The 20,945-nt window shown below is 42.4% G+C and overlaps 1 protein-coding gene across 9 annotated transcripts in view; it reads right to left on the bottom strand.

Annotated features, from left to right (window-relative positions):
• The window catches only part of TDRD15 (tudor domain containing 15), a 395,033-nt gene that overhangs the window by 214,485 nt on the left and 159,603 nt on the right, over positions 1-20,945 (bottom strand). For 2 of the 9 annotated variants that reach the window (XR_008391968.1, XR_008391970.1), the window contains one exon: positions 7,122-7,760. The exons of the other annotated variants lie outside the window; for them this stretch is intronic. The gene's annotated coding sequence lies outside the window, so the exon portion shown is untranslated. Of the gene's footprint in view, positions 1-7,121; positions 7,761-20,945 lie in introns of those variants that run through there. 9 annotated transcript variants of the gene reach the window in all.

The raw sequence follows: 20,945 nt of genomic DNA, 5'->3' as shown, positions 1-20,945 counted from the left end.
CTGTCTCTCTGTCTCTCTCTCTCTCTCTCTCTCTCAGATCCTATGTTGTTGGTCCAAGACTATATGAATAGTGGTTCTGGCTGAAGCCCTGAGGCAGAAAGGGCTTACCTATACAAGCCACGAGTACCTATTCCTGTGAAACTGAATTTCTAGCCTCTCAGGATAAAAGGGACCTAGAGTTGTCATATTGCTATCAAATAAATGGCCACTTGATATTTTCAAGGAATGGCATTCATTTGGGTGCTCATCACTGCTCTCTATGGCTGGCAGGCTGGGCAGCCGGCAGTAGCTATATAGATAGATCAATATTGTCCCTGGAACATGTTTCTTATCAAAGTTTCTAGGGTGAGAGCTACCTCTTCCTCATTCTGCCCAAACAGCCCAAAGCCATGGACATGAGGGATGAATATGATGGGCAGCGAGATGACCATCACGATGGTCAAGGTCTAGATCTGTGTCATCTACTTGAGCAGCCACTGGCCTCACATGGCTACTGACCATGTGAAACGTGGCTAATGCAACTGAGGAATTAAATTTTCCATTCTAATGAATTTAAATATAAATACTGAAGCAGTGCAAAATACCTTTGCTGTTAAAGTCATTGTTTATAGTAAAGATTACATGAAATAAGGTAATATTGTCACATTACAGAGCACGTTTCAAGGACTTGCATCATTTCTAGTGTTACATGGAAACTCAAGACTGACCAACTAGGTGGCAACAAATTGACGAAGTACAACTTTTCTCAGGCATCAGGGTAATATTGTGTTTATTGGAATATTTTCTGTAATCAGTTTGCATGACAGCAATTCCTATGTAAAATGTAACTGATAATTGAAGTGTTTATTACTCATTGTAATATAATTAAACTGTTTCTAGTTTAAAAATAAATATGAGTATCCCCATACTGTCATCTGTGTCTGAATTTTTTCTTTGGTTAATCCCTTTTTTAATATATTTTATTAATTATGCCATTAGAGTTATTCTATTCCCCCCTTCATTCCCCTCCACCCTGCACACCCTCTCCCTCTACAATTCCCCCCTTTAGTTTATGACCACCTGTCTCAAGTTCTTTAGATTCTATATTTCCCATACTATTCTTGCCCTCCCCCTATCTATTTTCTACCTACCATCTATGCTACTTATTTTCTGTACCTTCTCCCCCCTTCTCCTTCTCCCACTCCCCTGTTGCTAACCCTCCAGGTGATCTTCATTTCTATGGTTCACTCCTGATCTAGCTGTCCTCTTAATTTGCTTTTGTTTTAGGTGTGGTTGTTAATAACTGTGAGTTTGCTGTCCTTTCACTGTTCATCTTTTTTATCTTCTTTTTCTTAGGTAAGTCCCTTTAACATTTCATATAGTAAGGGCTTGGTGATGATGAACTCCTTGAATTTGATCTTATCTGAGAAGCACTTTATCTGCCCTTCCATTTTAAATGAAAGCTTTGCAGGATAGAGTAATCTTGGTTGTAGGTCTTTGGATTTCATGACTTGGAATACCTCTTTCCAGCCCCTTCTTGCCTATAAGGTGTCTTTTGAGAAATCAGCTGACAGTCTGATGGGAACTCCTTTGTAGGTGACTGTCCCCTTATCTCTTGTTGCTTGTAAGATTCTCTCCTTCATTTTAATCCTGGCTAATATAGTTATGATGTGCCTTGGTGTATTCCTTGTTGGGTCCAACTTCTTTGGGACTCTCTGAGCTTCCTGGATTTCCTGAAAGTCTATTTCCTTTGCCAGATTGGGGAAATTCTCCTTTATTATTTGTTCAAATAAGTGTTCCACTAGTGACTATTCCTCTTCCCCTTCTGGTACCCCTATAATTCGGATGTCGGAATGTTTAAAGATGTCCTGAAAGTTCCTAAGCCTCTCCTCATTGTTTTGAATTCTTGTTTCTTCATCCTTTTCTGTTTGTCATTTTTTTCCTCTTTCTGGTCCACTTCTTTGATTTGAGTCCCAGTTTCCTTTCCATTATTATTGGTTTCCTGTGCATTTCCATTCATTTCAATTAGTTTAGCCTTCATATGTTCCTCTAATTTGTTACTAAAATCAACCAGTTCTGTGAGCATCCTGATCACCAGTGTTTTGAACTGTGCATCTGAAAGTTTGGCTATTTCTTCATCCCTTAGAATTATGGGCTCTGGGGCTCTGAGTTGTTCTTGAGCCATGTTTTGATCTGTTTGTGCCTGTTACGTAGGAGGAGCGAAGCCTTACGTGTTCAGGAGGGCAGGGCTACCCAGGTCGCTGGTTTGTGACGCAGTTTGTGGGGGAGGGGTCAGAGAGGGACAATAGTGGTTTCCTCTGCCGCTTCCTGCCAATGGGGCCTGCGTGGTCCGAGGTCCGTCTCACTGCTCACTCTTTTACTGGTCTATCAGCGTGTGAATGTGGAACCGTGACCAGCCCTCAGTGGGTCCACTGCCTTGCGCCCTCAGTGGGTCCGCCCGCTTCTCCACACCTGGGATCTGCCCACAGCTGCTGGCGCACCTGGTTTGTGCACCCAGGTCGGTCGGGTGGATCTTTCCTGCCCGACCTCGCTCTGCTGCTGGCTCTGCCCCTCTTACTGGTTTAGCTGAAGGGTTCGTTGTTGTCAGACTTCCGTGTAGTTCAATTTTCTGTGGTTTTGGCTGTGTTTTTGTTGCTAAAACTTTGTTGTTTTTAAACTTGGTTGTGCAAGAAGGCCAGTGCTTCCACCTACACCTCCATCTTGGCGGAAGTCCTTGATTAATCCCTTTTTTAAGCAGCCTGCCAGCCCCTCTCCCCTCAGACACTTGCTGTTCTTTATCTGCGAGTCTGTTTCATTGTGTTTGTTAGTTTGTTATTTTTTTCATTTGACTGCATATGTCACTGAAATCATCTGGTATTTTTCTTTCTCTGAATGGCTTATTTCACTTAGCATAAAGCTCTCCAGGTCCATCCATGTTGTTGCAAAGGGTAAGGTTTCCTTCTATTTTATAGCTGAGTAGTATTTCACTGTGTAAATGTAACACAAGTTTTTTATCTGTTTTCTTTTTTATTTTTATTGTTGTTCAAGTACAACTGTCTCAATTTCCCGCTCATCACTCCCCCTCTACCCCACCTAACCCCACCTCCCCGCCTCAATCCTACCCCACCTTTGGCTTTGTCCATGGGTCCTTTATGTATGTTCTTCTATCACCCTTTTTCCCCCATTAGCCTCCTCCCCCATCCCCTCTGGTTACTGTCAGTTTGTTCTTTAAAGGAGATAAATGGCAATAGGAGAATTTTGACTTGGGTTGGTGAACACACAACCCAATATAATGTACAGATGCAATGTACAGATGATGGATTATAGAATTATACACCTGAAACCTATATAATTGCATTAATCAATGTCACCTCAATAAATTAAATGAAAATGTAAAAAGAAAAAGGAAAGATGTAAACAAAAAAGACAAAAATAAATAAATAAATATGAATAAATTTTAAGTCAAAATCAAGCATATGACTAATGCAGATGGACTGAAGATACAAAAGCCAGCACCATAATTGGAAAGGCAAAGAAGCAGTGACTAGAAGCAGGAACATCTCAAACTTCATGATGAGTGACGATTATAATTTGATGCAGCAAAGGAAGACAAAAGCTGTTTGTTGTGTAAAAGACATTTTAAAATGATAAGTGAGCAATATTAAGAGATGTTTAGCCAATAATATATAGTGAATTAGATTTTTAAAAATTCCTCTCGGTAGTGAAAAAGGAACCACAGCATAAAATTAGTTACCTAAAATCAGAATTAAACACCCAACAAAAGTTTTGTCAGAGTCTTAATGGGATCTGAGCTTGTAATGTTGACCAACTATAAAATGTCTTGAATTCTTAAAATTTAAAGTGCCTTTTTAGATGTATAAATGATAAAATTAATTAGTTCAGGTATAAAAAGTTTGTTAAAGAATTAAAAGAAAAATCTAACAAAGAAATTTACAGTGAAAAGATCCTCAATTAACCAACAGTTATCACTAGAACAACAGACTTTTCCAACAGCATAAAAAAATCAGTTGATTCAAAATTTGAAAAATTGCAAGTACTTTTCATTAGCTTTAGACAAGACATACAATACAAAGTGATATGGCCCAATTAATACTTTAGCATATTTTGTTTCAACCCACTTCCCAATTTATAAAGAAATATCAATTTGCAAAACTAAGAAAAGCAGACTCAAGACATACATATTTTTAAGTGCTTTACATATCTCAAAGAGAATTTTCATCCAAATATGAAAAATAGTTTCTGTGACTGTGGATAGAGCTCCAGCTATGTTAAGTCAAAATTGTATTTACTGATGTTTTAAAACAATCCCTTTTTTATTTATCCCATTATATAAAATATATTAAAAATATTTGTGTTTAATTTTCTGAAGCAAACCCTAGGGAAAGCATCACTGACTCGGTAGTTAAAATCATAAAGTGTATATGTGTAAAAAATCATCACTAGCTTATCAACTTTTGAAAAAAAAAGACAACAAATTCAATGACCTTATTCTCATTGGTTGAGTCATGAAGGAGTTATATAAAGATTTCCTGAAATACAAACTCAAATCTAATAAAGTGTTAACTCTAATTCTAATCAACTGTAAATTCCAATTCTAATAAACTATAAACTCCTTAGACAAAAGGAATGCTTACCAAATATTTAATAATCAAAGGCAGAAATGGCAGTGCAATTTATATTTTCGCACTGACACCACAATGTATGTGAATAAATTAACTTTGAAACTCTGAGGGGGAGAAAAAAGCTTATTCGTGACCTAGGTAGACGTGTGTGCAAATTTATATTGAAATTAAAACTTTTTGTCATATAAATCAATAATAATGATTATACATAGTTTTTCAACATGAATCATTATGAAAATTTTAATTGTAATTGACAGCATTATGTAAATTGATTGCAAAAACTATAAAAATTTTTGGAAAGGCACTTTTCGATGTGAATAAATTTAGTCACTTTGTAATTTTTCAATTTATGCATTACCTCTTTGAATTTAATTTTAATAATATCGAGTTGACAAAAGAATTAATTTACCTCATTTTAACAGTTGTAATTTTGAAACTGGCACACATGTGCTTCAAAGTCAAATCAATCTTTTTTAAAGAATTGATTCGACTTAGAAGCATAAAAATTAGATTTTGAGTGGTAAGCACATAATGCAATATACAGATGATATATTATAAAACTGTATACCTGAACATTGTCTAATATTATTAGCCAGCGTTACCCCAATAAATTTAATTTAAAAAATAAAAATGAATAAGATAATATCTGTCCATGTGAATATGAGTGTTTAAGGAAAATTTTTATTTTTGGTATTTGATTCAGTTATCAGTCAACTTCTAAGTATGTCTTTAAGCATACTTTATTCCTTATGGGTTGAAATTATAATATTTTGGAAATCTTGGGTTAAATAAAATATATTATTAAAAGTTTCTCACCAGTTTCCTTTTATTTTTTAATGTGGTTATTAGCAAATTTAAATTTTATGTGTGGTTCACATTTTATTTATATTGGACAGCCCCGGCCTCCAGCTTCTCAGCCTATACTGTGCTAGAGAATAGGAAAGTTACCACAGCCCTGAAGCCAAATCATAACTGCATGCAATTATCCATTCCACACGATGAGAATGTGAGCTGTTTCAGAACCTCCTTTGTGGTAGCAATAGGGAAGAGTGGCCACCAGATCGAGGGCTGTATGCCATGCACCGAGGCCACATTAATCTGCTTTAGCAAAAACAACACATCCGGCAAGGCAGCTATGAGCGGGGCTACTATTCAGTTGAGCTTATAATAATTTACCATCATTCGCCAAGCTCCATCCAGTTTTTGCAAGGACTAACTCATGAATTAAACGAAAATACAGTAAGTACCATGACCTGCATCCTGTTTATCCTTTAAATATGTGACTAGTGCCAAGCATCCTCTCCAGAATGCAATATTGGCTTTGACTCACTGTCTTGGCTGCAGGGCGACAGAGGGGTAGAAAGCAGGTCAGAGTTTTCTCTGTGATAACTTTGACCCCACAAATGAAGGACCAAATATGGTGGTTGAACCAACTACCAAGTTGGTCAAACTCAGCCGTGTGTTTGAGAATGGGGAAAATGACCACCAGACCTTGTACGAAACCTATTTTCACTTATTTTAACAGCAGGACCATGTGACTTGGGGCCTAAATGACTGGGATGATAATGGCGTGGCTGAGAGAGAATAGGAGTTTGGGAAGAGAGATAATAAGTGGATATCCTGAATAAGTTTGCCGAGATGACAATAATTGTGCATCTCTGGAAAAGTGTTCTCAGGGTGGGGCAAAAGTAGGTTTACAGTTGTGTGTATGGAAAACAATGTAACAATTAATAAATAATAATACAAGAATAACCTGTGTGTTTTACACACTCGGAACTGTAAGCCTACTTTTGCCCCAACCTGTATATGTGTATTTCTAGTAGCAAGAGTCTGCATTCTGGGTCAGAGAAAGAAATAGGCCATACAGATTTGAAAATAAATAGGCCTTGAAAACCAAGCATTTGAAAAAATTCCCAAGCTTGAGAATGGAGCTTGAAAAAATACTTTCTTCGGGGACCAGAGAGGGAAGACAGGAGGCGCACTCGAGGAGGGAGTAAAGGAGCTACGCAGCACCAGGAGTACTTCACACAGACAGCTAGTGAGGCAGACCAACCCCAACACCCAAGGGCCAGTTTGCACAAGCACTGTACTGATACTTAATATTCCCAGTTAACATTTAAATGCTTTTTCACTCATTATTCATGATAAACAGATAGATCTTTGATGCTGCCTTCCCCAAGGTTAGAGCTCATTCATTTAAATACACAATAAAAGAAACTGTGTCTTTGCTGAGAAGTCTCTGAAAACGATCTGGAGGTTAAAATCGTCGTGGGGTGAGTTGTCCTGGCTACTGCAGCATCCTGTCTAGATAGCTCACCATTATATCAGTTTGAGGGGTGGGTAATACAGCCATCAGCTTGTGCCCAGGACACAGAGCTCCAGGGACAGCCCTCTGGATTTGCATCCTTGATCCCTGTTTAGATATGAGGCCCACTGGCAGCACCATGAAGCTCTGGCTACAGACCAAACAACAAAGTCCACTTAAGGAAGCTGACAGCCTCTCGTTTTCACATTTAATAAAAGGATTTAAAAAGCTTGAGCATGCCTCTCCCCCTGACAGTTTCAGAAACATTACGACCACTGGAACTCACACGCCTCACATCCAGCTTCACTTTAGTTACCCAGTCTGCACCAATGCCTCTTTCCTTCCTAAAGCGGAGTTCTCCAGACCCCAATCCAGGTCCCCACGTTCCAGGTCTTTTCAATCCCAGCTCCTTCCACCTTCTTGCTTTACCTGAAATGTGACTTTCTTCTGAGGAATCACTTCTGCTTCCCTCTCATTTTGAGACATAGGATTCTTGCACATTTTTGCAGCTTCTCGAGGCTCTTTCTGTACCACTTCTCCACTGTAGTCCTGTAAAAGCCCTCTGCTCCTTCCAGAGTCATGTCATTGTATTTATGGACCATCATCTGTCCTAGTCAGTATTTCTGGACCATACCATGCCCTAGTCAATGAAGACTAGCAGCAAGCTGGCTCACGGTTCTCTTCTCCACCAGGAGCTCTCCAGGCCCAGGTGGGTGTGCTTCAGCTCAGTCCACGCTCACTCAGTCCACGATTTTCTCAGCAGGGCATCTTCTCCATTTCACCTTCCTAAATTCACATCATGGGCAGTTTATTATCAGCAAGAACTACTTCGCCTTTGAAATAAAAAAATAAATTAGACGTTGCCTTCTGAGCACCATACTTTCTTACAGCATCCGTCTCACACCTCCCCCAGCAATCTTTCCACCCCAGAGAGCTTTTCGGTCCTTTGACACCAGCCCCTCTTACTGTCTATGGGCTCAATCCTATCCCCACTGTCTTCCCTGAGAAAGAAACTCCATGGTCCCCATTCAGTCTCATTCTTGGCAATGCCCTCAACTGTTACCAATAAATATCCTAGTTTGGATGGAGACAACTGTACTTGAACAACAATAAAAAAAAAGAACAAGATATCTATCATCACAAGAAAAAAATGTGTAACTAGGTGTGGTGATAAATGTTGACTGGACTTATTATGGTGATCATTTCACAATATATACATTATTACATTATTTAGTTACACAACTGAAACTCTTATGACATTATATGTTAGCTATATCTTAATAAAATATCCCCCCCAAAAAATCCTAGGCTACCATAACCTGTTTTCTAGGCGACTGAAACAGCTAAGGAATTAATCTCTCAGTGCCCCATAGGTTCTCCAATCAACTCTCCAGGGACAGCTTTTTCAACCGCAAACCTGATCACCTTCCCTCTCTGTTTTCAGTATTTCAGAGGCTCCCCCAAACTGAGACTGCTTACAAGGAGCCTCTTGATCTACACCAAGCTCTTTGATACCTTCATGTCTGCATATGTTTTGCTTTTTGCTTTAAAAACCCTGTCCCCTCCTCGCTATCTAGAGACTTCCAATTCAATTGGGAAGCGTTAGCTCAATCATCAGCTCTGACATGAGTCCAGTTCTCCCCTCAGTGTTGCCTCAACATTCTACCCCAAATTCTCTCAGAGCACAAGGCACTGTAATTTCAGGTTAAATGTGTGCCTTCCACTGAGAAAAGGGTCTTTTAGGGCAGCAATGATATACTCAACTCTGCATCCATTAGACTTTGTATGTTAAGGAAAAGAAGAGCTGCAAAATCCTTAGACAAGTGCACTACAGTTCAGAATTTTCTCCTTGTGTCCCACAGTTTTCATTGTTTCCTTAAATTCAGCTATATTTTTAAGCAATAACAATTGTCGGCAAATCACCCATTAAAATTTATGTGCCATACATTTTGCTTCTAACTAGTCATATTTATAGACAAAACAGTCTAAGCCACATGGTTTATATTTTCTTGAGGCCACAAGAATTTGCTAAAGGCAAAGTTGGTTGTTTTGACCACACACTCATATTTCACAAGGAGATGATGATACAATTTCATTCTGGACTAACCACCAGCCTAAGTAAACATGTGTTAAAACAAAACTGTTTTGTATGTTCATTATTTCTTCTCATTCTACCAAATCTGCTAACATCTGAATAAAAAGTATGAAAATGAAAAAGAAACAACAAAAAATATTTGGCTTCTACTCTAGAATTGTATTAATCACTTTAACTTTCTTGAAAATAATGTTATTTTACTAAAACAGTGAAGCTTTTGGATTATTTTTACTGAACTTCAAAACAACACATTTCTAAGTTGTATTTGTTTTCTGTCTCACTATCATTTGAAGTGAAATTAGTTCCCTGAAATCCCAAATCCTACTGAGTGGTGGCCAAATACACATTCTCAGTGGATCTAAGTTGACCCCCACACTTGGACTTACACTGAGTCTATAAAATATTGGAGATTCAAGGAAGATGAAATGTGTATCATTTGAGAATTCTGTTTGACCCTTTGCTGGATTTGATCAGAAGGTCAATGTCAATAAAGTATTTATTTTTTAATTCCATCCCCCAGAAATATGTGTAAGCTTTAAAGACACAACAATTTAAAAGGGAGACACCATCATTGCCCTCATAGCGCTTCTAGTCCAGAAGGGGAGACAGGTGATTAAATAAGAAGCTACAGTGCAGTATGATAAGTGCTATTATAAGGGAAGAATAGGTTGTCACTCTATTATGTGTGATAGGGTATCCTAAGATAACATATAGTAGGATGACAAATATAAGGTGTCATAAAATGAACCACCCCCTAATTCTCAAACCAACAGACACCAATAAGTCTGTTAAACTTACTTTTAATAGTAAAATGGAAGAATTCGGTTTTCAGATTCCATGGTATGTGCTCAAAAAGAATTACTGAATCAACAACTGAGTAAATACAAAGACTCTCCATAAAGGCAAAGGTGGTCTCCTTGGGTCACTGGTAACCATGCCTGGGGTCAGGCCCAGTACTATTCAATGACTTGGTCCAGAATAGAGCAGAGTGAATGTCAAGCTTAGGAGGAGGGCAGGGACCCCCAAGTAACCACTTTAGGGTAAAAGACCTCACCAGAGCAGCTACAGATGGAAACTCAGCATCCCATCTCTGCCGTTCCCTGGAAACAGGAGCCTGCAGAGCCGAGGCCCCAGGTCCCCTCCAGCTCTGCAGCCCAGGGCTGGGAAACTGCTATCCATACTCACAAACAGATCACCCCCAACAACCCTGATACGTCTTTCTTACGTGCTCCTGAATTTCCACTTACCATTGGATTTCCCCAAAACAAAGATGCCTTGGAATCCTGAAGAGGATCCGTTTTCTGTGCAAATATCTGAAAAACCTGTCAGCAGTGTGACACTTTTTATAATCTCCAAATCAGCTAGGCCCTCGGTATAAAGCTGTTTTATAATGGATTCGAGATTTGTAGTTTCTAGACTTGGCAAAAGTATCTGTGTCTTTGCCAAACCATTTAGCAAGTGCTCCCAGCACTTCAATCTGTCATGGGCTGTGTTTAATAAGGCGTGTGCTTCCACCGCTACCCCCACTAGGCTGATTGGAGCTTGTCACCTGCTGGGTGGTTGCCATCGCTCATTTCCAATGAGAGAGAAATGTGCGCATAATGACCAGAGAGACAGAGAAGCTCCGTACCAGCAGCCAGTTCCTGCTCCTTTCAGGGCATCCCAACATGCCCCCCTGAGGCCGGGACCTGCGGGTGAAGGGCAACTGAAACCCTTGCTTAAACGCAGTAGAACAATGGACCACACCCCAGATGTTATAAGAGCTCTTTCCTCTTCTCAAGACCAGAGAAAAGGAAACAGCCAAGAGCTCAGAGATGTTCAAGAGATCATTTGGCTCAGCCTGAAGCATCAAGACAAATAAAACTTTATTTCAACTTTATAAATACAGTACAGGTAAGGAGAGGACAGGTGTGTTGCTCAGGGCCAGATAGCAAATCAACAAAATGTTTGAGTCCAGAAATCATCTCTCCCACATGAAAATGGTCTTTGTCAGAGCTCTCACACATTGCCAACTAAATCTCTTTAATTACAGAAGACGGATACACATACCCCAAGGGAAGGACTTGTAACAAACAGAGGCTGCCTACGAGTGTGAACTTTCTTTGAACTCACACATTGCAGTTTTTTAAGTTTTTGTAAATTTTGTATTCAACTTCCTGAAGCATGGGTTGGGATTAATACAAAATCATTTCCCCCAATATTATTAGACTGAATTGATGCTTCAGGAAGATGCCGTATTTGTTCGGTATCTTTGCCTACCCCCGGGCTTATTTGCACCCAAGTTCAAGAAACACACCTTGCTTCACGAGGATACAATTGCTGGTTTTCTGGCTTCCTTTACCCCACCCTAACAGAGTTTTTTTAGGCAAATCTCACTTTTCCACCAAAGCCATCCAGACGCATCTCCTGAGATGCCTTCGTGGTGAAATAAGACAAGGGAAGGAGCACCCTCTTCACACAAACGTTGCTTTTTAAGCTCAATCCTCCCACCTGCAAAGTTATTTCCCAGGCCTACGCCACACCCCCTCTGGCTTGGCAGATAAAGATAATGAGAGAAAATATTATTATCCTCTGAAAAAAATCTATCTAAGTAAGTTGGTTCCTCACCTCTCAAATGTGTACATAAGAACTACAGCAGCATGGGCAGCTCAGGGTGACGCTGGGAGTCGGTCAGGAACCCAGAATCAGGGGGGTCTTATGGATCCTGGTTCCATTTGATAAGTCTGAGCCTCTTCTCCTGGGAAAAGCAATATTCTGTAGTAGAAATCAAGTCCCTTCTTCTAATAGCAATTCATCTGTCTTTTGAAATATATATTCTAATGCAAATTATATCCAGGCATCTAGAGGAAGAATTAATTAGGCGTAAAATGTTGGGCAAAAAAACGCATAGTAAATGAAACCATGAGTGCCACATGCACACCCCCTGTTCGGCCCCAAGAGTAGTTATTCTAATTTCCAAGTGGTGTGGTATTGTACAGATAACCACGCAGCCACCCTGCAAAATCAGTTGCTCCCTCCTGGGCTGGAGCACTGTAGGATATGGCCGCTGTGGTGTTAATTTTACGTGTCAGCTTCACTGGGCCAGATATTTGCTTAAAGATGATTTCTAGGTGTACCTGTGAGAGTGTTTCTGAATGAGATGAACATTTGAATCTGTAGACTGAGTAAAGCATATTGCCCTCCCCAGCGTGCTGGACCTCATCCGGTCTGTTGAAGGCCTGAATGGAACTGAAAGGCTGAGTAACAAACATTTCTCTCTCTCTTTCTCTCTCTCCCTGACTATCTTCAAGCCGAGGCATCAGTTTCCTTCAAGCCTGGACTCAGACGCGGGCTGGAATTTCCACCAGTGGCTCTCGGGGCTCTCTAGATTGCTGACTACCACGTGGGGGGCCTTGCAGCCTCTATCATCATAGGAGCATGTAAGTCAACTCCTGCCTCTGTGGAGTACAGACACACTCTGCACCATCTCCCTGTGTACTGCACACCCAGAGAGGCACGATTACACATAATTGGTTCCGTTTCTCTGGAAAACCCCACACGGCGCAACACCCCACTGCTGCCCCAACACCTGGAGCCACCCAGAAATGCTCGTGGCCACCGACCACATCCCTGCCGTTTTCCCAGTTGCAATTACATAATACGTGTCTTTTTTTCTCTCATTTTGAAGTGTTTCCTTTAAGATGGCAGCATTTTCTTGGTCGGTACTGTCTTTTATGACTGTTGAATAACTGAGTTTTATGGTGTGTCTGTTACTAATAGATTTGGATCCCACAGAGAAATGTGTGTACGTTCCTTAAGTTTAATAAAATAGTATGCATATGCTTTTTTATGTGTTGGCAAGGTTTCCATCACACTAGCTGGGTGCAGTTTATGCATTTTTTATTTTCTACTTTAATATAGGCTTTACTACTTGGGATTTCTATAAGTAATGCTGGAGGACTTAGAGCAGACTTTTAGAAGTAAAAGTTGTTATTTAAAGCCTTCCACAATGCATAATTAAATGTGTGGCAGTGAAGGGTGATACAGTACTTTTAATAGATGAGGCCAATACCAGCGGCAACTTTAAGGAAAATAGTTGGCATTCTAACCCTGGCACTGGGGCCTTCGGAAGTCAGATCATTACTCATCCCTCCACATTTATACCAACACCCAGAAGGCCACATGATCTAATAAAGGAGGCAATGACAATGGGGCTGTCTCTCCAAGGGACCCATTCCAACATTAAGAATAAAGGGACGTCCCTGAAGAACTTGGGGAGACAGCCAATCTCCCACAGATTATGAGGGTGCCAACAATGCGCCAAGCATACCCTGTGAGCAGTGGCTTTTTGACTGCAAGGGGTCAGGGGGACTTTGTCTCAGCTCCCAGCCACCAGGCCACCTTCCCTTGTCCCACGCATTAGCCCAGTGCACACCCCTGCTGGTGCTGTAGCTGCCTACGAAAACCTGCTGGGACAAGCTGGGCCCATGTACCAAAACAGCACCTCTCTCTTCTTTTTTTGCATTCGATACCAAAGACTCAGAAGGAAAATACTACTTGAAAAATAATTCCTTTGCCCTTTGCCCCACATAGACTGTGACCATGAAAACCTCACTGTGGGTCTGCCGAGAGGACTCCCCTGGACAGCAAGCCCACAGCCCACGTCAGACGCCACAGCTATGTGGTAAGTACCTGCCGCACCAGGCCACTGCCATGTGCCAGGGATGCACCGGGTAGCAAGACGGCGGCCCTGCCTTGGAAAGGAAATCGGACAAAGCAGATCATGTCAATGCAAAGTCACAGATGCTAGTGGCACATGGTGCTGCGAGCTCAGGTCAGGGTCACTGATTGAGCCTAGACTTCAGAAATGAATTTCTGGACAGCACAGAACCTGAACTGAGTCTTGGAGGAGGATGGAAACTTTGGTGAGACGAGTGGAAGTCTCGCTCAACTGTCTCCTACAGTGTCATCCCCTACTGCTAATTTGCTTTTCTCAAAATCACCCAGTGACCCAAAGCCACTGGGCAGAGTGACCTAGTTCCTAGGATCCTCAGGGGTCAAGACCACCCCAGGACACAGTCCAGGGGACCGCCTGCTGGATGAAGTTCACATCCACACTCTCTGCCCCTCTGTCCATCCACACGTCCCCAAATCTCAGCCCCTGGCACCTCAAAGGGGCACCGTGTTTTCTCAGTGCCCCCACTGATGGAGCTTAAAAAGGCTTTCTCCTTTCATGGGGGAGGCAGGGATATTGGGCAACTATCTAGCCACCTCAGAAGAATTTCTAGAAATACGAAATAAATGAGGCTCATATGTCCTGATTGTGAGGGGGATACTTTCCAATCTTTAGTGAATGGTTACTGCATCCAATTTAGATTTTCAGTCCCATAGCCTAACCCTGCACAGGAAGGCAGAAAAGGCCTCAATTTCCAGGCTTAAAAATGTTGAAAATTGGATAGTCTCCCTAAAATTGTGTTGAGCATGTATGTGTTCATTGATTGTGATTGCCGCAATAAGGGTATATACCTAAAACCCCTTTAACCATTTAAGAGCAAATCTAGACTCCAACCGAACCCCACAGCACAGCATTAAGACCCAAGGCTTTTTCTTAGTTTTTCTCTTCCTTTTTAGAAAACCAATTACAGTACTGGAGTGGGTGAGACACCCCCAAGGAATCGTCTATAAGATCATATAGTAATTGGGCCAATTTATAGAAGGTAACTGAGAAATGCTTAAAATTGTCATTTCTCCCAGTTATGGCTGAATTGGAAAAAATGTGATTAATAAACAGCTTAAGCAGCAAACAGAAGGTACTTACAATGCATGAGTTGCTCTGGGGAGATGAGGTATTGAGAGAATCTTTATAAGTGCAGGCAGGCCTGAAGCTGTAAGAGGCTGAAACAACTTTTCAAAACATCACATTAGGGGGATATTTCGGCTGGAATTGATTATTAAGATTTTTCTTTAGGTGGCCATTCAGTTATAAGGTCAAACTCTGGTTGAGCAAAGGGGAGCTGAAGTCACGGAGAATTTTCCAGTGTGGGTGACAATCCAGGGTCCCGAAGGCTGGACCAGATCTCCGGTCTCCTCCCGCCCAGAAGACAGTGCTGGGCATCATCTGAGCAGCCTGTTGCCAGCATCCAAGAGGAAGAAGGGGCATCCACTGGGGGACAATGGACAGAGTCAGAATGGCCCTGGACATCATCTATCCTAGACAAAACCTCGGGTTCCCAGGCGTCTGCTTCAATGCAGCTGTGTGGATGCCATTCTGCAAGCAGAAGAGTGTAAGGCTTGAAAGAGACAGGCCTCTGGCATTTAGGAGCAAGGCTCTTCCAGTGACTTTGGCAATCCTGTGAGCTTGAAGGGTAAGTTTATCTTGCTCTCTGTCAGTCACTCTCTCTACCTGCTTCTTCCTCAAACAATCTCAGTAGGGGACATCTGTTGATTTTAACTACCAGGTATCCTTTCCTACTTCTTCTGGAAACGACCACCTCTTCCTTTGGAGGACTGCATCTTCTCTGCTCCAGACAGCTCTGGAGGGGCTCCGCATCCCTCCTCCTTCCCCTCACAGGAAAGTCACACAGCACAGGTGTCACCCAGTACAACGCCCCTGTCCCTCCAGCCACAGTGACTGGCTCGGGGGAAATGTCATAGCTCAAGGCACACCCATCACAAGCTTTCTTTCAGGATTTACATTGGGTGCCTCTTATCCAACAAGTTACGGGGCTGGGACAGTGGCAGCCTACAGTTGCCGCAGCCCTGCCCTTTCCCCCATCACCACACTGCAGAAGGCTGGCTGCGTGGGACAGAGCCCTGTGGGACAGAGCCCTGTGGGACAGAGCCCTGTGGGACAGAGCCCTGTGCATTAGCCCCTCCTCCCCACCTCCTTTCACCTCTATTCCTATCCTGAGCTTCTTTCCCTCAGAGCTTTGCCCTCAGATAATCCCCACTACTTCTCCAATTTATAAGAATTACTGCCCCAGCTAGAGTCAGCAGTGGGCCCACAGTAATGGGAAATACAGCAGGCCCTTAAATAATGTTTTATTTACTGTCATTTCATTGTAACATTGATGAGATGCTATGGGAACTTAACTCTTATTTATATCAATTACCCTATGGTAACACTGGTGTCATTATACATCATTTCACTTAAGGTCACAGAACCTATCAATGACGTAAGCGAGGATTCACTTTACATCAAAGGAAAGTGAGAGTGGTAGAGAGATTAGAAACCACATAATTTGGGAGATAATCCCAGGTACGGAGGATGCTAACTCTCAAGAAGATAAGACTGCACGAAATAAGATTTAAAAGTGGGTGTTTTTAGTTCTGGGATGTTCGAGTAGGTTCAGAAAATAGAATAAAATCCAATCTACAGAAAGGACAAAAATAGGTTTTTAACAATATAGGCAAAGATTAATTATCCAAATGTAGAAAGTTCTTCCATGAAAGATGAGCTTTCTCTTGATGGATTTAGTCATTTGTTAAATGTTAGCAAAGATATTTTTGTAGAGCTTTTCACACAAGAGTGTAAGAAGAAATCGCTGGTCACAGATTCTAAAATCTGAGGAAGAATCGGAGTAATGGCTCTACACCCAGGTCTCCTGCTAAACAAATTTTACAAAAGCCCCACGCCCAGGTGAAGGCAGAGAAGAACCATGGACTTCCGCTTCTCACAAGGAGCATAGCAGACCAGATCCTGGTGGCCCTGGCAGCTCTCTGTGTGCTGGGAGTCTAGCTGGAGATGTTGGACATGGTGGCCGAACAGCTCAGGGCAAATCAGTGAGGCGGAACACCTACAGATCAGCCCCTGAAAGTCACCTGGATCAGAGCCATAAAAAGCCTTTGGAAAGAATAACCAGGGAACCAGCAACTGGCCACACACCTGATGACGTCAGGGACCCTAAAGTTGTGCTCTGCGGAACTTGCACTCCATTCATTTCGATTTCTGAAATGCCACCACTGAGGTTTACCTGTTACCATAAAGCTTTAGTCACTGCTGAGAGAAAGAGAAAAATAACACATATCCTGGATGGAATCACAGACCCCTGGAGAAATGAAGGATTACAGAGAGAAGAGCTTCCAACCAAGCAGGAGCAGCATCTCTTGCTCTGGACGCCAGGGCTCTGGCCCAGGCCTGAGTCCCTCAACAGCCTTCTGCATCAGCTTCCCGTGCTGAGTTCTCACACACTCACCTTCTAATCCATTCTCCACATCACAACCAGAGTGAGTGTGATCTTTCAAAAATAAAGATCTGACTGCAGCACCCACCATCACGTAAAACCCCCTAACGCCTCCTCATTGACTTCACCATGAAGTCCGTGATCTCTGGCACCACCTAGCAGGCCCACAGTAGCCACAGCACTGCATCCTCAGTCCCAGCCACTCCTGCCTCACATCGAAGTCCATGGAATTCTCCATTCACTCCTTATTTCTCGTCTCCTTGCTGTGGCCTATGTCATTGCATCTACCTAAAATATCTCTCTTAATCTTGCTTAACCCTTTCTTCACTCTTCAAGGCTCAGCTCAAACATCACAATTTTAGGGCCTTTCTGGCTTTCCTGCTAGTCCTGTCTCCACAACCAAAAGCCAGGTGGCATCACCAAAGGGTGAAAGAATGGTATAAAAGGTATTGACAATTATGACATGCTTCCGATGTACAGGGCACAGGCCGGACCCCCTATGTTTAACTCTTACCAACCATATGGCCACAACGTAAGCCAGTTGGTTCCTGTTCCAACTTGAGGGCATTGAAAATGTGTTCTTTAGAAGAAAGGTTCATTGGAGATTCTAGAAGCCATCTCATTCTCCAGCTTTTGCAGAAGACCAACAGCTATCCCAGTACCAGACAGAACCGGAACCTGTCACCACAGATCAACGGGCTTCTGCCGAAGGAGCCAGCTGCTCTAAGGACTAAGGCCAGAATGGAACAGAGCACGGCCAAGTTCCAGCAGAGCTGTATCCCATCCCAGTGACTCCAAGAAGGCAAGAAGAGATATGTACTGTAGATTGGTGCTTACAGGCATCAGTCTTGAATTGATTATAAAAGTCACAAAATAGAAAAATAGAATAAATAGAAGTATTTCTTTACTCATATGTAAGAGCTATTCAGCATCCATTTTGTGCTTAGAGCTGGGGGTTGAGGGCTGGGGCAGGAGCCGCGCAAGTTCAGTGCATCCAGCAGTGCCCCGTGCCCTCAGAGGACCACAGCACAGGGACAGCGGATACTGGGCTGTGGTTTTCACTTGAGTCCACAAGGCCCAGGATCAGTGGGACCCAAGCCACTGATAAGAGCAAGCCCTCATCTTTGACCAGGATTTATGGGTACATGGGTGCTGACTTCAACTGCAAAGAAGGATTAGGGAGGGGCCCACTATTGTGACCCGGAAGTCCAACTCCTCTAGAGTTACCATAACAGAGAAATTAGGATCTGGAGAGAGAGAGATGCCGGGACCATGGGAGGATAAAACAGAAAAAGAGAGAGAGAGATGGGGGCAGGGGGGTAAAGGATGAGAGCAGGATTACTGCGGTGGGATCTGAAAATAAATTATTTTACAGAGAAAAATGAAAAAAGGCATCAATACCAAATTTTTGAAAACTGGAATCTATTGCATGAGGAGTCAGGGGACCTCGGTGCTGATGGGGACCCAGGCAGTGAATGTGGATGGATTATCGGGGCATTTTTATTGCGCCTTAAACTGTATACATTTTAAAGCAAGCTTTCTTTAAAATTCAATAAATGTAATGTTTAAAAATGAAAGACCTTTTATAAAATGAACTCAGGTTAAGCCAGGTTCTTAGAGTCATTACAATCACTGTCATAAGGATGAATTAAGGAGGTTGTTCTGTCTCCAATTTAATAACACTTTTGACTGCCTCGTAAATTGTGTGATGTATGGTCATTTGGCATCCAGCATTTGATTGGCTTGCTCCTCCAACCCTTCCTCATAAATTAATGTCATTGCGAACACAGGTAAGTCCTTTCCTACTCTCCCCAGGTCTTTCTTAAATAGCTGTTAACCCTTGCTTACCACCAAGATAGTATTAATGTAACAACAAACAAAAAAATAGGAATTAAAAGATCCAAGATGATCTCTGATAAATCTATGTGACTAGTTGCAAACTAGCCACAGGCAATGTATCATTGGAAAACACCTGTTTTCTTCTTAAATACATAACAGGAAAAAATTAGTATTCTTTTCTGTGCATTAGGCTCTATGGAGGCTCGCAATTATATGGAGCTCCAGACACCACACAGAAAAGAATTCCAGGATTATCCAGATTCAATGGGTAGGTTCTAACCAGTGTAGCAGTGAGAGGCAGACCATTAAAGCAGCGATTCTGCTTTACAGTGATGGGGGTGGGGGTGGAGAAAGATACAGAGGACATTGGAGACCACCCAATCCAGTCTTTGTGAGGTCAGAGAAAACTTCTCAGAAATCACATCAAAACTGAGAGAGACCAGAAGAGTAGCCAGGCAAACAATGTACACACTGGGGCAGAGGCGGAAGAAATGCATCCTGGGAGGTCAAGAAAACAACATGTGGAAATGAGCATTGCGTATCTGGAGAACTGAATGGGGTTTAGACTGGCCAAAGCGTAAACAGCAAGAGGAAGAACTTTTGAAAGATACGGGTAGAGAGGAGTGAAAGAGTCGCCCAGAGAAAAGTCACATAAACCATTTGCTCAGATTTTATCCTTAGGGCAATTTCCAAGCAGGAATGTTTTCTGAGCAGGAGAGTGCTGTGCCTAGAGTAGCTTTGTTAAGCCTTTCTCTGACTCTAGCAGGGAGAAGCTTCTGGATGAGGCACATCTGCAAGTCTGGAAGCCAGTGAGAAGGCAGGCTGCTGTGGTAATCTGGGTGACAAATGATGGCCACCTGGACCTGGGACATTACAGTGATTTGAGAAGTGCTTAAATAATTGAATGGATGTGACAAGGGATGGCAAAGAAGCGGCCAGCGATGATGCCACGCTGACTTGAGCAAATGGATGGAGGAGAGTCCCTGGGATGAGGAGCACAGGAGGAGGCACAGATTTGTGAGGGGCTAGGGCTTCCATGCTGGCTAGATGCGTTGAGGCACCTGTAGAAGCCCCAAGGAGTTAGTAGGGTTTAGATAGGCAGTGGGATAGATGAATTCAGAGCACAAGAAAGATCTGGGCTTCTGGGACAGCTTGCTTTTCAGAATCATGTCATCTGTAGGGAGATGGGTGCAGGCAGGCAGGCTGCAATCCGGGCCTTAATATGCAGAAATAAAACTGCATGTCAGACAGATGGAAAGCTCACATTCAGCTGTAAGAACCAGGAATGGCTTCAGGGAGGTAATTTCTGATTTAAGACCTTTAAAGACAGGTCAGATTTTTGTTGGTCGTTAGAGAAAAAGTAGGCTGTTTGAGCAGCCCACTGCAGAGAAAAGGGGTGCCTGAGCAGAAGCACAGAGAAAAATTGAGGACACTCGAGGGAATTATGAATATTTGCATTTGGCTAAGGTTTAAGGTCTGTTTGTGGGTGAGCGAGAGGGAGTGTGGATGGAAAGAGGAATTTACAGAGAGGTAGGAAGACTGGACTCTATTCTGTGATATAAATTCCTCAGAGGTGTTTGAACTCGGAAACGACAGTCTTTATGAATTTCACAGACCACTTCTCATCTCGCTGAGCCTTTATGAAGAAAGTAGGACTAGAGAGGCACCAGCACCAGATGGAAAGTTTTGAACTCAGACAGCTCTGGGTTACAATCCCAGCTTTGCCACTCCGAAGCTATGTGATCTTGCCGCGTTAGTTCCTGTTTCCTTGGGTGTCCGGTGGGCGGTATGCTACCCACTTCTCATGGTTGCTGTGAACTTTCAAGATCATAGATTTCAGGGAGTCAGTACAGAGGAGACAATTACCACATGAAGAAGTGCGGCTGTATCGGTGACAATGGAGATGGTTGTAGTTATGTGTG

Source organism: Artibeus jamaicensis, unplaced genomic scaffold, assembly GCF_021234435.1.
Source record: "Artibeus jamaicensis isolate MK-2021 breed Jamaican fruit bat unplaced genomic scaffold, CSHL_Jam_final contig_465, whole genome shotgun sequence".
In the NCBI taxonomy this organism is placed as follows: domain Eukaryota; kingdom Metazoa; phylum Chordata; class Mammalia; order Chiroptera; family Phyllostomidae; genus Artibeus; species Artibeus jamaicensis.
This window is presented reverse-complemented; position numbering and strand designations above follow the sequence as displayed.